Source organism: Zalophus californianus, chromosome 5 (assembly GCF_009762305.2).
Source record: "Zalophus californianus isolate mZalCal1 chromosome 5, mZalCal1.pri.v2, whole genome shotgun sequence".
NCBI lineage: Eukaryota > Metazoa > Chordata > Mammalia > Carnivora > Otariidae > Zalophus > Zalophus californianus.
Genome location: NC_045599.1, coordinates 100,810,307 through 100,825,880, shown reverse-complemented (window position 1 = coordinate 100,825,880; position 15,574 = coordinate 100,810,307).

Below are 15,574 nucleotides of genomic sequence, written 5' to 3'. Positions count from 1 at the left end.
CACGTACTTCTTTTTTAAAAATGTAGTTAAAAGCATGCTGTAACCCTCAGGTTCCTGGCTGTTTTTTCACTGGACAGTATATTTTGTAGTCATTTCATAGCTGCACCTACACACACACACACACACACACACACACACACACACACACACACACACACACACACACACACACACACACACACACACACACACACACATTTTGTAGTCATTTCATAGCTGCACCTACACACACACACACACACACACACACACACACACACACACACATGCTTCATTATTTTTGATAGCTTCATAGTATCCCATTACATGGAAACCAGTTCTTTCCTTTTATTATTGCCTTATTATTTTTAACTCCAAACATATACATCAAACTTGCCCACTCACCTGAGTCTTAGATTTAAATGAATTTTAATTGATTGCAAAAAGTCTGTTCCTTTTTAAAATTCAATTAGTCAACATATAATACATATAATTCATCATTAGTCTTGATGTAGTGTTCAAAAAAAGTCTGCTCTTAAGGGAAAAAATTTAGATACTGAAATTTGGAACTTCATTAAAACATTTATATCTTTATTTTGAAGGTGATGACATTTATTTGGATTTATATTCTGGCTTATTTGCTTAGGAAAAACAGCCTCATTAAATCATAGTCATATCAACATACCAGACGAATGTTAAGAAAATGTTAAAGGGGTTCTGTGTATGGAGAAATTGTTGGAGTAATTTTTAATAAAGCAGCGCCCTCATGTATCATGGCCACTAGTAACAGTAGATGTAATTCCTACCCCACTGCTCTCCCCACATTTGAAAGTGGGGCTTTGGCTTCCTCAGTCACTGTAGGTTTATAATTTTATTTTATTGTGGTAAGAACACTTAGCATGAGATCTACCTTCTTGATAAAGTTGTAAGTGTACAATACATTATTGTTAATGTTGCACAATGGTTGTACAGCAGATCTCTAGAATGTACCGATTTTGCATAATGGAGACTTTATGCCTATTGATTAGCAATTCCCCATCCCCGCTGCACCCTTTCATTCCCAGTCCTGGCACCTACCCGTTTATTCTGCTTCTAGGAGTTTGACTATTTTAGATACCTCATACAAGTGGAATCATGCAGTATTTGTCCTGTGACTGGCTTATTTTATTTAGCATAATGTCTTCAAGGTTCATCTGTTTCCTATTGCAGGATTTCCTTCCTATTTATTTATTTTTTATTTTTGTTTTTGTTTATTTATTTATTTTTAAAGGGGATAGGCTGCCGAAGGGCTGAAAAGAGAAAGGAGAGGAGGGAGGGAGGGAAGGATCCCTCCGAAGGGCAAAAAGGGATAGCCTTCACCCTTTCGGGCAAGATAGGTCTGGCGGGTTCCCCCAGGGGCTTCGGGCCCTCACTGAGGAGGAACCTTGGCTGGAGGTCGTCAGTCCCCCAAGGAGTCCTAGAGTGGAAGTCCTGAGAAATTCCCGGAGAATCCGGGGAGAGCCATGGGCTGGCAAAGGCTCCTAGTGTGGGGTCCACCAAACTGGGGTGGGGGAGGCCACAAAGGCTCCCATATGGGCCACCAAGTGGGGTGTCTCCTGATCAGATGGGGGGCCACCAAATATGGGGTGATCCTTTGGTTAGAAGCTGGCAGTGTGGGCAGTGAAAGAATTCACCCAAGGCAGAACAAAAAAAATAGAAGCTTATTGAATACAAAGTGAGGAAGCCACCGGCAGGACAGCAGAGCCTGTTTGCCCCTTCTTTTTTAAAGCTAAATACTATTCCATGGCATGTATATACCACATCTTCTTTATTTATCCATTGACAGAAGCTTAGAATATTTCCATATCCTGCCTATTGTGAATAATGCTTCATTGAATATGGGAGTGCAGATAATCCCTTCCAGATCCTCATTTCATTCTTACGGATAAATCCATTAATTTTTTGAGGAATCTCCATACTGTTTTGCATAGTGACTACACCATTTTACATTCCAACAACAATGTTCTAATTTCTCCACATCCTTGCCAACTCTTATTTTTGCTAGTCTGATGGTCACCCTAACAGGTGGGAGGTGATCTCATTATGGTTTTGATTTGCATTTCTCTGACTATTAGTGACATCGAGCATCTTTTCATATACCTGTTGGCTATTTCTTTGGAGAAATGACTATGTAAGTCTTTGGCCTATTTTTGAGTTGAGTTTTAAGTTTTTTTTGCTGTTGAGTTATATGAGCTCCTTATATATTTTGGAAGCAAAATCCTTATCTGGCATATGATTTATAAATATTTTCTCCCATTCTACAGTTTGCCTTTTCACTCTCTTGTTTCTTTTTCCTCATTCTAGTTTTTGCTGTTGTTATTTTTTGTTTGCTTGTTTTAGGGCAACATAAAAGGAGAAATAACATGCTCAGCAAATTTTAACTGGTAATTTTCACATTTTTATTCAATAATAGCTGATGTTTATAATGATGTTTTAGAAATTCTAAGATGCTGGTATTGTTGAAGAAAGATAAAATTCATGCTAGTTTTTTTCCTATATATATATTCTGTATATTTCATTTATTTTTACCTATATTTTATTCTAAATTTTTCTTGTGCTCTTAACTGTGTGCTCAGTGCTTTATGTGCATTTTGTCATTGAATTCTAACATCACGTGAGGTATGTATTACTCCATTTTACAGATGAGAAAAGCTCAGGGAGACTCAGTAACTCACTCAATATCATACAGCAGGTGGCAGAGTTGGAACTGAGGTCTGCTTGTATCCAAAGGCCTAGTAATGCTGTTCTGCCACATTACCTCTACATCTTTGAAAACTGTGGATCTGAATGTCATATACATAAATGCAATCGTATGTATACGTGCACACCCACCCACAATGTAAACTGGAATAGTACTCAGCCATTCCAGGTAGCTTTTTGTTGTAGATAGATAGATAGAGGGTTTAGACCGCCACAGTGTAACATCATACTCCTCTTTTCACTTTGAAAATCTTTGGCCAGCACTGCCAACAGGTAACCAATTTGATTTATATGAATTTTATCTCATCTCAGATTCGCCTGTTTGGGGATGGAAGTGACGAAATGAGGCAGAAGAGTGAGTTTTTGGAAAAGGCACTGTATAATATTCACTATGTGCTGTACTAAGCAAAGAGCTTTGTAGTTGTGGTGTGTAGTAGAAGCCCATCTGTATCATATTAGAGTCCACTTTACTTCGGGAAAACCCACTGCATGTGGTTCTCCTGAGACTAGACTCCTTCCTCCTCCCTGCCTGGCAAGGAAGGGTCATTTGATCAGTACGTAGGCAGAGAACTCCATTTCCTTGGCCAAAGGGATTGGATCAGAAATGGGCATATGACCCAGTTTGTGTTACTTTAACCTCTTCGTGGGATTTTTGCTGTGACTATCAAGAGTTCTCTCTTTTTACCTAGGAAAAATAGTTGTGAGGGTAAAGATTAGCCACCAGGTGTAGGCTACATTGTAGTCTAGGAATGAACTTGAGAAAAGCAGAGCCAAAAGTTTGAGAGAAATATTGGAATTCCTAATGACATCAGTTGAACCCTTTGATTCAGCTGTGCTCAAAGCCAGCTTCATTGCCTTGAACTTTCCAATGACATGAGACTCTTTGGAGTAATGGCATATTCAGGGCTGGAATTATGAGGTGTGCATAGGTGCCAGAAAATAAGGAAGTGATCAAAAATAACGGGGGCATGTCAGAAGGACACAGGAACCAATGTGAAGACTCTCCTAAGAGCCACATCTGGGACAATTTTAGCATAATAATAATAGAATATTTGATATGTAGTAAATATGTGAGTCCATACCGATTTACATAAATCATGGAATAACAAATAAATCAGGGAAATGGGACAGCTTTTCCTTAACAGTAGAAATCTGGTTGATAAGTGTAAGATGCATGGTGGAAACAGAAGCTTACCATTTGCCAAACACCACAGTAATAATTGTTGCCCGCAATAATCATTGGTGGATGCTAAAATGAGTGAATGAAAGTATGATGAGAAAAGTCTATTTGCACCATCCCAAGATACCACCTTACAAAATACTTATTTACAAAGGAGAAACTAGTAACTCTACAGTGGAGAAACCTTGTAGATACTACCTTGACAAGTAATCAAAGTTAATATCACAGCAATGAGACATTGACATGTGGCTTCTGATATGATGCCCTAAGAAGGACACAATGTCACTTCTGTGGTATTCTTATCAAAAATGCATAACCTGAATCTAAATCATGAGAAAATCTGAGACAAATTCAAGTTGAGGGACTTATTTTATTTTATTCATTTATTTTAAAGATTTTATTTATTCATTTGATAGAGAGAGACACAGCGAGAGAGGGAACACAAGCAGAGGGAGTGGAAGAGGGAGAAGCAGGCTCCCCGCCAAGCAGGGAGCCCGATGCGGGGCTGGATTCCAGGACCCTGAGATCATGACCTGAGCCGAAGGCAGATGCTTAATGACTGAGCCACCCAGGTGCCCCGAGGGACTTATTTTAAATAACTGGCTAGTATTCTTCAAACTTGTCAAAGTCAAGAAGGATAAAGAAGACTGAGGAACTTTCCCAGATTGGTGGAGACCAAGGAGATATGAAGCCTCAAAGCAACATGGGATCCTGGACCAGAAAAAGACAATTGTCAAACTTTGATTCAGGTTTGTAGATTAAGGTATTTTTATCAATATTAATTTCCTGGTTTTAGTAGTTTATGGCAGGGGTGCTTGGGTGACTCAGTCTGTTAAGTGTCTGCCTTCAACTGAGGTCATGATCTCCAGGTCCTGGGATCAAGTCCCACATCGGGCTCCCTGCTCAGTGGGGAGTCTGCTTCTTCCTCTCCCTCTAACCACCCCCCCAACCCTGCTCATGCATGCTCTCTCTCTTAAATAAATAAATAAAATCCTAAAAAAAAAAAAGTTTATGGTAGTTAATTTGTTTATATTTTGGGGAAGCTGGGTGAAAGGTATATGGAAATTGAGTAGTGTTTTTGTAATTCTTTTGGAAATTAAAATTCTAAATAAAAGTTATTTCTCCTCTTTTGTTGTCATTTTAAGTTATTTTATGTTAGGTTTTTCTCATCTGAAACCAAAAATGCCATAATTTAATAAAGTATACTTATTTTGTTAATTTTCACAACAGCCCCATAAAGCTTTAGGTAGTTTAAATAATTTTCATATAGTAAATGACAGAGCCAGGATTTGAATCTACATCTGCTTGACTTCAAAATTTTATGCATATTATAAAAATAACCAACTGGATAAGCAGTCCAGCTTATGTTAAAATTTACTATATTTTCAAAAACTCTACCTTGTACCAGAGAAGACTTGAAGCAGAATACTTGAGATTTGAGTATAGGTTAGGAGAAATATTGGCAAAATATTAGAAAATGTTTTAGTGTTTGTGTTTTATAAACATACAGTAAAACTCTCTAATTATGTGGTACAGGAAGGCATACCAATTAGCCTCAATATGGACTTCCTCTGAAAATAATTAACATTTGACAGACAGTATGATCTAATGAACCAGATGACTGAGGCATTTTTCCAATGGGATACATACTTGGTTTAAGCCTTTGATGAACTGTTTTTTTAGATGGGAGTAGTTTAAATTTAAGAAAAAGCAAACAGTAGGGCATGTTAAAGTATCTATTAACTAAATACCCTGAAAGGGTATAAAATGCCTCCAGCTGCCAAAAAACAATTAGGCTGCAGATATGCCTTTGGTTACCTAACTACACATTCCCTAAACATTTAGTTCTAATTAATTTTCTTCATTACACAACAATGCCTCTCCTAATTACACTAGAGGAATTCTATAAACCTACTAGCTATTCGAAGTCTTTATTGCACAAATTATTCTGGTAGGCCCCTATTAGAAGCAAATCCTCACTCTCTAATTTATACATACCTCATCTCAGCGGACATGGGCTACTTAGTAAACCCTTGACAGCCCAGCAAACTAATCCTGTATGTGACCATTTTCCAAATTAGGAATTTTGGCGTGATGGAATACCAAGGCTGAATAATTTAAAACATACCAAGGTAAAGGTGAAACGTACAAACACAAGAACTGTGTGGCATCCCAATTCATACACATGTTGCCAAAGCTTGTGATCCCTGGATCAGCAAGAGAGGCTGACTCCAAGGAAAAAAAAACGCCTTTGCTTTCAGTGAACTTGTAAGTACAAAGGGTAGGCAGTGGCGGTCTTCAGGCACCAGAAACAATACAGCGAGTATAGTCAGTATAAAGAATTAAATGGGTCATAGAATCATAGACTTTTAAGGGTAGGAAGAGACCCCAAACCCCTCACCTTATAAACGGAGGACATCGAGGTCCATTGAAGTGACTTGGGCTGGTGCCACTCCCCAAGGTCCTGACAGAACTGGCTACACAACACAGTGTCACCCTAGAGAGGGTTAGTACACTTTATTGGAGCCTATTAGCTGTTTGAAAGTCGGGGCAAAGCAGAGTTTGATTCCTGCACAGCTATTTTTGGCTTCCTTTCCCAGCCACATAAAAACTGGTGAACTTAATTATCAAGGTTTTGGAAGATGACATGTAAGCCAATCAGTACACATGCATCCTCAGTATTCAAAACTCAAAGCCAATGGATGGTGATTTAGCACCTCCCCTTTCTATGCCTGGAGTGTGCTGATTAATCAACCATCTCAGCCCAGGCCAAGGGACCTGCTTCTGACCTTTTTTTTTTTTTTGTACATAATGAATTTTCTCTCATGACATTAGATGAAAAGTTACCTAGAGTTTTGCTAGCATCAGTATCACTTGGGAGATTATTAGTTCCCAAACCTACAGGAACAGAATTTGCATTTTAACAAGATCCCCAGATAATTCATGTGCTCACTGAAGTTTGAGCAGCACGGGTCTAGAGCAGTAATCCTCAAATGTTAGCATGCCTCCACTCATCCAGAGGGTACCCCATCCCCAGAGTTTCTGAGGCCTAGAATTGGCATCTCTAACAAGGCTATCAGGAGACTTCTGAGGCAAAAGCTTGGATTCTGGCATAGACTCTCTGCTTTGCCAGATCTTTGGGGGTTTTGGAGATTCAGTTGCTGGAGTTTTTGGTAACCGAGGGCTCTTTATTGTTCACGAAGTGTGGATCTGTGCAGTCCTTTTGGTGACTGGAAATTCTACACATTTGAAGATATCAGTAAGTCAGTGGTTTCAGAGGTAGATTGTTAACAATGCAGATTGCTGATCTCCACCGCCAACCCCTCCTACCCCTCCCCCAAATTAGTGGGTCCTGGGTAGGTCCAGAAGTATGCATTTTTAATAAACATCCACCTGATTCTGAGACAGGTGGTCAAACAACACACTCTGAGAAACATTGATTTAAATGCTGAACATCTTAGGGAAAAAGCAGGATTTGTGCCCTCTCAGCAGCAGGATTTCAACATTATCCCAGTGCGGGCAGCAAGTACTTCTCATAATTTAGCAATTGAAGCAGTTCCAGGAAATCAGTCCACTGAGCCTTTCCCTCATGGAAGCCCCAGTAGAACTTGCTCACTCCTTTCTTAATTATGTCTGGCCAGAAGTGAGCACTCCAGCCGCTGTGTTCTTTAATCTACTTATCCATCTTACAACTGCAATTAATCAGGTGCAGCCATCCATCTGGTTAATATGAGGACAAGCTGTTAATTTGTGAATGAAGATAAAGGTCTAAAGACAATAAACAAACTAGCAAGGAGCTCTGGAAGGTAACATTTACCCCAATCCCTGCAAAGCAGGGTGAAGGAACAGGGGAATTCACTTGTTATAATAAAATAAGGAAACACTTTTTGGTGGAGGGAAGTGAATATAGAATTTAGGCACCTCTGGGTATCCATGTGGCTTGTCCCCAGGTCATCTCTGAACTTAGAATCTTTAGCTGTAATACAGGAAAATAATAGGACTTAATCTTCATCTCAGGGAAGTGAGGAGACTCCACTGAGATCAAGTGAGACAAAACACTTTGTAAAATGCAGCAGAAATATTTTTGGTCATTTCTGTGTATTTCTTTTACTTGTTTCATAGATATATAGGGGGATCTCTCTTCATGCGCATCTGACACTTTCTGAGTTTTCTAGCAAGGAGATTGCACATGTTGATCACATGGTAGCTTTGCTATTTTATAGTCTTCAAGGTTTTTTTTGTTTGTTTAGTTTTTTGGTTTCTAAAATCCACAGAACAGATTCCCTAATCCTTTCCAACCCCAGTCTTAAATGTACATTTCAGTGTGTTATGGACTGAAGGTGTCCTCTTCAAATCCACTTGTTGAAACCCTAACACCCCGTGTGATGGAATTGGAGGTGGGCCTTTGAGAGGTAATTAAGATTATTTTGAGGTTGGGACCCTGGTAATGGGAATAGTGCCTTTATAAGAAGAGGAAGAGAGAGAGCACCTAGGAAAGGCCATGTGAGCACACAGCAAAGAGACACATTTCTTCAAACCTGGAAGAATGTCCTCACCAAGAACTGAATCTGCCAGCACCTTGATATTGGACATTATAGCCTCCAGAACTGTGAGAAATAAATATTTTTTGTTTAAGCACCCCCCCCAGGCCCCTTCAGTTTATGGTATTTTGTTATAGTAGCCTGAGCTGACTCAGATGGGGCTCCCTGCCACTGGGCCCGATTCAGTAGGTTTGGGAGGAGCCTGAGAATTTGCATTTTTGGGGGGAGATTTTTTTTTTTGAGATTTTATTTATTTGAGATAGAGCACAAGCAGGAGAGGGAGAAGCAGGCTCCCCACTGAGCAGGGAGCCTGATGTGGGAGCTCAATCCCAGGACCCTGGGATCACGACCTGAGCTGAAGGCAGACGCTTAACCAAGCCACCCAGGCGCCCCAAGAGAATTTGCATTTTTGACAATATCACTTTCCTTTTTAATTCTGCGGGGTTATGGACTGCATTTTAAGCACCACTGCATTAAAACAAAATTTCCTCTGATTACAAAATGTAAGCTTTCTTTACTTTGAAAAAGTTTATGTTCTCTACCTCATATTCCTACTCCTGGTCTCCAATTTAAAAGGAAGCATACTCCAGATTTAGAACTAAAGGAGGTATAGAGAAAATATACACCTAATGACCTTGAATGTACTTTTGTCAACAACACTGCACTAAGCACAGTTTCTTCTTTTCCATGTCATTTAGAAATATTTTGAAAGCCTTTCAACTACCCTAGGAGTTTACGATCAAGCTGGGAAGACCAAATATACCCTGCAAAACACTTTGCGAATAATTACTGAGCAAAATAAACTATAAATGCAGAACCGCATTGCCTAAAGTCCCCAGGTGAGAGCACTGTCACATTCCTAAAAGGAGAAATTGAGATCTAAATCCCAAGTGCTCAGAAAATCTACTTTATCGCTTCAACTTGTTTACAGCTAGCTAGAGGCAAACCTCTTGACTTCAGTTCAATCACAGATGGGGTAAAACTTTGAAGTGCTTCCGTTGGTCTAACCTAACCGTCTGCCCCAGTGTCATTAGATAAAGTCTGAGAGCACGGTCTCTCTGAGTGTGATCCCACCTGCAGCAGGATTGCCTTAGAAATCTATTCAATGTACTCATTAAAAATGACCTCCCCCCAAAAAACCTTGGAAGCCAGGTTGTGGAAACTTGTTATTTACCTAGCTCCCCAGGTAACTCTTATGTTTAGTTTGAGGGGACATCCTCCAGGAACTTCTCCCCAACCCCACCCAGTGCATCTGACTTCTGGGATTACCACTTTGTTCTTGAGACAATGCTACTCTGCAGGCATTGTTAAGCCTGCAGCTGTCAGGAGATGTTGAGTTTTCAGTTTGAGTCTGGGTAGATTCAGATAGGACAGGAGCCTTCCCTTTGCACTTGCAAGAAGCACAGAGATCTGTGATGGACAAATGCGGAGGTGAAACTCTGCGCTGTGAATTGTGTAAGACTGTTGAATCACAGACCTGTACCTCTGAAAAAAATAATACATTATATGTTAAAAAAAAAAAAAAGAAAAGATAGTAGGAAGGGAGAAATGAAGGGGAGGAATCGGTGGGGGAGATGAACCATGAGACACTATGGACTCTGAGAAACAAACTGAGGGTTCTAGGGGGGAAGGGGGTGGGGGGATGGGTTAGTCTGGTGATGGGTATTAAGGAGGGCATGTATTGAATGGAGCACTGGGTGTTATACGCAATGAATCATGGAACACTGCATCAAAAACTAATGATGTAATATATGGTGATTAACATAACATAAAAAAAAAAAAGGAAATCCAAAGAGAGAAAAAAGGATCAGGGTCTGAGGATAGTTGCAAGAGCCCTGTCTCTATTGGGCGGGTCCCAGGGAGTTTGACTGATTAGGTTTGTTTGTTGTGATGCAAGTGCCTGATTTCAGCTTTGATTGCCCAGGCATCCATTTCAAAGTGGCGTCCACTTCAAAAATGACTATTTCTCATAAACACACGCCAGCTACATGATTCAGTAAAAAGCCAGGCCACCTCCCCGCACCAAGGCTCCTTGGTTTTAGAGATCTTGGTTGATTTTGGTGACTGACCATTTGGGCCACTTGCCTTTTCCCTTCCCTGCACTTTAAACTCCCCCTGTTATGTTTTAAATTCTCCAATAAAGAGAGAGCCCTTGAAACCCTAGGCCCCCACCTTCAACCCCAATAAAAACAGAATGTTTGGCACTCTCCTGTGCTCACTCTCCCTCCCTCTCCGCCTTCCACTCCTCCCTGAGACCTCGCTGTGTGGCCCCAGGCATGCTGTGTAATTTCCAGGTCTTGTAAATAATAAACCTTTATTTTTTTTCAAAGTTTCCGGATGGTTGTTGCTGAAGGGCGTCTTGCTATCATAATAAGAAACACAAGGGTCAGTCCAGTGGTAACACTGGTTTGGAAAAGTGTCTGTGGGAAGCTCACTGGAGTCCAGGTGAGTGCCCCCAGGCATTGCTAGCATTACTATTGATAGGCTGAGACCCACACAAAACAGAGGTAGACTTATTTTTGTTTGTTTTCTTAAAAAGTCCTGTTTCTAAAAAGAAAATTGCTTTCATTTACCCATGCTGTATCCAAAGGGTAGATGACAGGAATATGAGGGCAGTAAATTTAGTCCTGTGATCTATTTATGTGCTTCAGGCTGAGGCAAAGTCTTTCTTCTTGAAAGCCACTGAGCAATTTTTCTTTTTTTTTTTTGAGCAATTTCTAATTATGAATGAATACATATCCATTGTGGACACCTATAAAAGCAGCAATAAATGCAAAGAAATCTAATCCTACCAAAATAATCTAATAATTGCTGAGTGTACAGTGGTGTGGGATTTCAGATTATTAAATAAATGGAGCTACACTATGCATTTGCTATCTGCTATCTTCCCCTAATATAAATACTGTCACTGTTTTCTCCTTTAGAATATATTCTGTGCTCTGATTTTTAAAATGGTTACATAGTTCCCCATTGTATTGATATTATGGTTTATATACATAGTCATCGATTATGGAATGCACTGTCCTTTAATAGTTCCCAACAAGATCTCCCTGTTTTATACCAGATGGCTTCTCCCACCTCTTGCCTAATGATCAAGGGGTAATGTTCTGATTATAGTAGTTGTTCCATTTTTCTCCCTTTAGATCACTTAAGTTCTCATTTCATCCTTAGGGGCTTTCTGAAAGCAACTACAGCAGTCTCAACCCCTTGTATTTCATTCATTAATTTATTTATTCATCAAATATTGAGGAAATGGAGGTGACAGATACAAACCCTGCCTTTCATGGCTTTGATTCTGGTTTGAGCTCCAGAGCAATATACCAGTAAAAAAAAATATAATGCCAAGTAGTGAGAAGAATCACTTAAATAGGTCTAGATTTATTGCTCTTAATTGGAAGGACATCTGTTATACTACAAACATTACTGTCAGCAAAATCAGGGTAGCAAGCTTAGGTCACAGTGGGTCAAGGGGAGGAGATCAAGGACCCCCTCTCCTCCAATATATGAGCACTTCTCGCTCTGTCGCTGATGGTCTTCCTGGTTCCCCCTTTTATGTACCATATAAAGACATGATCCGATTATTAACTCAATGGATGACAATTTTTTAAATTAGGTGGCAAACACCAGGCCTCCTTTCTGAAGTAGATCATTTTATTTATAATGGTCTTGCCTTTGGCTCGCTGCTTACTGTTTTTGTGGTTTTTCTTTTGTTGTTGCTTCTTTCTTTCTTTTTTTTAAAGATTTTTTAATTTATTTATTTGACAGAGAGACACAGCGAGAGAGGGAACACAAGCAGGGGCAGTGGGAGAGGGAGAAGCAGACTCCCCTCTGAGCAGAGAGCCTGATGTGAGGCTCGATCCCAGGACCCCGGGACCATGACCTGAGCCGAAGGCAGACGCTTAATGACTGAGCCACCCAGGGGCCCCTCTTTCTTTCTTTTAATCAGTGAAGGATTTAGACTGGATGGACAATGTTGGGAGTCTTGTTTCTCTTTTAAAGTTGAACAGAATGCTATTTATTGCGTATTTCTGGGGTCAAGCAAATCAATAAAGGAGGCCAACAAAAGCGTGTCCTTCAGAAGTCACCAGCTCACTGAATGTGTATTGTGGCAAAAGCTGGACTTTTGTATCTTAAGAAAAAGGGATGGATCCCAATACTGTCTGACTTCTCTGTCAGACTGCAGATGAAGAGAAACCTGTCCAAAAAGTTGTTATGTTTCCTCACTGAACTTTCAGATGTCTGCTCATAGATGAGCTTCTAATTAAGCAAAATCTGGCTCCCATGAGGTCACTAAAAATCTGACACTTTTTCAGAAGTAAATTTGAGAGTGACCCTCTGATCATTTTAGCATTGAAGCATAAAAGCATTTTGCTTTCCAACGGAAGTTCTTTTCTGTTAGTGTCAAAGATAAAATCTCCATGATCCCTTCTGTGTTTCTAAGCATCACGGCTAAACAACTTAAAGAAATTTCCCATTCTTTTTCTCTAATTTGAACCTAAGCAGGCTTGAAGGGAGGAATAATGATATCTAGGATGGCTTCGTGTAGACCTCGATGGTTTTTGCATATTTTCATTATGCATTTATTTGGTAATCAGAGGAAGTTATTTTGCTTCTTATATATCCAATTCCTCAGAGTAAAGTCAGAATAAAGTGAACCATCAAGTGTTATAAAAGATCCACATTAGAGGAAAATATCCTTTTAGCTTTATTTTTATGGGAAGGGAATTAAGAAGTGCAAGCTCAACATTTGTTAAGTCTGACTATTGTAGAATCTATTTCCTTACTATGTAATGGTGAAATTTTTGTGGGTTAAAAAGAAAGGATGAGGGGCGCCTGGGTGGCTCAGTCGTCAAGCGTCTGCCTTTGGCTCAGGTCATGATCCCAGGGTCCTGGGATTGAGCCCCACATCGGGCTCCCTGCTCGGCGCAAAGCCTGCTTCTCCCTCTCCCACTGCCCCTGCTTGTGTTCCCTCTCTCGCTGTGTCTCTCTCTGTCAAATAAATAAAATCTTAAAAAAAAAAAAAAAGAAAAAGAAAAAAAAGAAAGGATGATAGGTTAGTTGGCTTGGGCTGCCATAATAAGGTATCACAGACTGGGGAGGCTTAAACAACAGACATTCATTTTCTCACAGTTCTGGAGGCTGAAAGTCCCAGATCTCAAGGTGCTGTCAGTATGGGTTTCTGTTAAGAGCTCACCTCCAAGCTGGCAGACCGCACCTTCTTGCTGAGTGCCTACAAAGCCTTTTTTCTGCGCATGCTCGGAGACGGTGCTCTGGTTTCTCTTCCTCTTTCGGTAAGGACCGGTCCAATTGAATTAGGACCCACCGTTGTGACCTTATTAACTTTAATTATCTTGAAGACCCTATCTTCAAAAATAGTCACATTATGGGTTAGGGTTTCACCATATGAATTTTGAGGGACACAATTCAGTCTGTAACAGATGGATAATTCTGAGGGACTTTTGTGTGTGATCTTTCTGAAAGAGTTCTTCCCAAGTGTGAAAACCCTTGTAGCCTCTATCATTGAAGTAGGTAGAGAGGAGAATGTATAATTTGAAATGGGACTTTTTAGTGCTGACAGAGCCTCAGACCCGAGCATTCATGTTGACCCAGAACCCAGGGTCCCGCTTCAGGAGCTTGTTAAAACTTTTCAATCTACCCATATGAGGGTGCCCAGATTCAAGCCTGGAGAACTTCCACAGGGTGGTGTGATACTTTGGCCTACCAAAAGCTTTCTCAGCTTTCTTTCTTAAATAAGAAACATCTTTGTTTGTTTGTTTGTTTATAGGAAGAATTATTTTTTTAAAGATTTTATTTATATATTTATTTGAGAGAGGGGGAGAGAGAGAGAGCAAGAGGAGGGACAGAGAGAGAGGGAGAGAGAGAATTTCAAGCTGACTCTGTGCGGAGCTCCATCCCAGGACCCTGAGTTCATGACCTAAGCTGAAACCAAGAGTCAGATGCTCAACCAACTGAGCCACCCAGGTACCCCAAGAAATATGTTTATTAATAACCAAGTCACCTTTTCCTTTTCCTTTAGTGTCAGTCCCCAACCAAGCTAAACACATGTTTCTGAACTGGATTTAATGCATATCTTAATGACCACTTTTGTCAAGGATTTATGCAGTCTTCCTTGTGCTCTTTGAGAAACTTCAGGTTCATGTAATTTTTTAACCTGCCTCATTCTACTCTATATATGTCAAGCCTCTCAGTCTTCAAAAGGGAACAATTGTGCTTTGGACATAAATGCTCTTGCTGCTGGTGAAATCAGGTCTGTTTGTTCAATCATAGGACTTTCTCTGGATGCCTACAATGGAACATTATGTCTGGTCAGTTAGTGGTCCTTTAGCCTTCAGGTAAAAACAGCATGGCCTGGAGAAGAAAATTTATTTTTTCTCCTGATTAAAAAAAAAAAAAGATTATGGATGATCATTATAGAAAACAGGAAGGAGAAGGAAGAGAAGAAGAAGAAGAAGAAGAGGAAGAGCAAACCCCACATATGAGAAAGCAAGCTCATCATCTCACCACGAAGAAATAGTCATTGTTAACATTTTGGCTTATTTTCACCTGGTCCTTATTTTAATAGTATTGACAGAGTATTTGTTATGTGTTAAATACTTTGCATTCATTGAAAGACAGATCTTGGGGGCGCCCGGGTGGCTCAGTCGTTGAGCGTCTGCCTTCGGCTCAGGTCATGATCCCGGGGTCCTGGAATCGAGCCCCACATCGGGCTCCTTGCTCGGCAGGAAGTCTGCTTCTCCCTCTGCCACTCTCCCTGCTTGTGTTCCTTCTCTCATTGTGTCTCTCTCTGTCAAATAAATAAATAAAATCTTAAAAAAAAAAAAAAAGAAAGACAGATCTTGTTATCTTAAACTCTTAGAAACTACTATGATGCATACAGATAATGTACTAAGGGTACTCCACATCTACACCCCCTGTGTGGGTTTCTCTGTACCTTATTTTACTCAATATTGCTATTATAGACATTTAATCATGAAAATAAATAATCTTTATAAATATCTATTTCATACCTCTATTTCAGGCTGCAGATGTAACACGATATATTTAATCACTTCCCCACTGCTGGCTTTTGAGGTTGTTGCTCGCCTTTTTTATGCTGTTGCTTTCAGCATACTTG